Genomic DNA, 2,040 nt, shown 5'->3' with positions numbered 1-2,040 from the left:
ACTTTGCTCACCTCCTCCTCTGAGAAGGGGCCGAACCTGAGGCAATTAGCCTGGGTTAAAGATGGTACATGAGGTTCGGTATGTTTCAGATCGGTATTTGAAAAAGAGGCATAGATTGTGTCTATTTTCTCACAAAAATATTTGTTTATTTTATTGCAATTTTCTTGCGAAGGAGTGAGATCAATTGAAAGACTCGTAGGGCTGCATAGTTCTTTGACTATTTTGAAAAGTTCTTTTGAAGAATTTTTATTTTCTGTTATTCTATTTGAAAAATATTCCTTCTTCGCTTTCCTAATGGCTTTATTATAAAGTGAAAGTTCTTTTTTGTAAGTGGCTCTAGTTTCATGAGTTTTATTGAGTCTCCATTTATGTTCATATAGTGTGCATTTCCTTTTCATTAACTTTAGTTCAGATCCATACCATTTCTCTGATCTAGTGGATCTATTTTTGTGTTTAGAGTGTGAGACGGAACAGTGTTCCAGTGCACTGCTGATGTTGTTCTGGAGTAGTTGTATTTCATCATTCGTGTTAGTGGTTATTGTGTTTGTGTGTGAGAAATGTTGCTGAAATTTTTCTACCGAAAATCTTTTCCAGCTCCTTGTTTTCACTGATGCCCAGGTCGGTAATTTGAGGTGTCTAGAGAATAAGTTGATAGAAAACACAATCAAAAAATGGTCTGTCCAAGTCATTGGTTTTATTGCAGTGATGTCGATGGTTCCTATATTGGAGAACAACAGATCCAATGTGTGTCCTGCTATGTGTGTGGGCTGATCAATTCTCTGAGTCAGCTGTAGGATTTCCATATCTTCTAGTAGCTGTTTAGTAAGGGCATTATTGTCGTTGTCATGGTGTATGTTGAAATCCCCTATCAACAGGATGTTTTTGTTTTTGAGACAGACTGGCATGATTTGTGCAAGAAGCTGGACACAGAAATCCATCGTGCTGCCTGGGGGGTTGTAAATTATCACTCCGCCAAATAGAATATTAGTGTTTATAGACACCGAAAAGGCCATAGCTTCATGGCTGTTGGCCTGTGTGATCACCTCTTGTCTGCAGGAGAGGGAGTCCTTAAATAGTAGGGCTACCCCTCCACCTCTTTTCTTCACTCGATTTAAATGAAGTATTTTATAGTCAATTGGGAGGGCTGTTGCAATATCGGGGGTGCTATGATGATCAAGCCAGGTCTCGGTTATAAAGGCTAAGTCGGGTTTGAGTTCAGTCAAAATGTCCCATATCTCCATAGCATGTTTGGGTAGGGATCTTGTGTTAATGTAGATGCACTTGAGGGCAAGATTTGGGGTACTTATTGGAGTGGGGTCATGCCAGCTAACACTCTCCCATCTGCAGTTAATGCAACAGAAAGGGCCTGTGGTGTTTAATGGTCCCATTCGTGCGCATAGTGCTGGTTTGCTTGCCTTTAAAATATTGAGGCTCCTGAGCTCATCACTAGAGTAATGAGTACGGCGGCTCGTTTTTTCTAGGATGGGGCTACACATTTGTGCAGGGGATGTGGCCCCTGGTCCCGGCCCTTCAAAGACGGGCGCAGACGGGCTTGCCTTCGGCGCGCCGGCGGCACGCCCGCTGCGCGCGTCCGCTGCGCGTTGCGCTGGGCATCTGGCTTTCACTATCTGTGCCGGCAGCTGATTGGAGGATTGGACCGGAAGTGCCGGCCCCTTCCTGTTGCACGGGGAATCCCTCCACACAATCCGAAGATTCGGTGGTGGACCGGGGATCGTGTGCTACAATAGGCGGTAAGAATGCGGCGCAAGTATATTTTTCAATTAATAAAAGGTATTGGTGCAATTTTTAAAAAATATGCAATGTAAAGACAGTGGATAAATTGTAAAACAGCGTAATTAGGAGCCCTTTGCCAGGCGCTCCATGCAATAATAAATAATTTATATATTGAGGACAGTATAGGGCGATCCCTAAAAACCATATCTAGTAAAGGAATTTTACTACCGCAAACCTCCTTTTTTAATAAAAAATCCCTTAGCTGTAGATATTTGAATAAGTGGTTATTCCCAATCCCAAATTTCT

This window comes from Triturus cristatus, chromosome 11 (assembly GCF_964204655.1).
Source record: "Triturus cristatus chromosome 11, aTriCri1.1, whole genome shotgun sequence".
NCBI classification, from domain to species: Eukaryota; Metazoa; Chordata; class Amphibia; order Caudata; family Salamandridae; genus Triturus; species Triturus cristatus.
The sequence above is the reverse complement of the archived record's forward strand: the minus strand, read 5'-3'. Positions refer to the sequence as shown.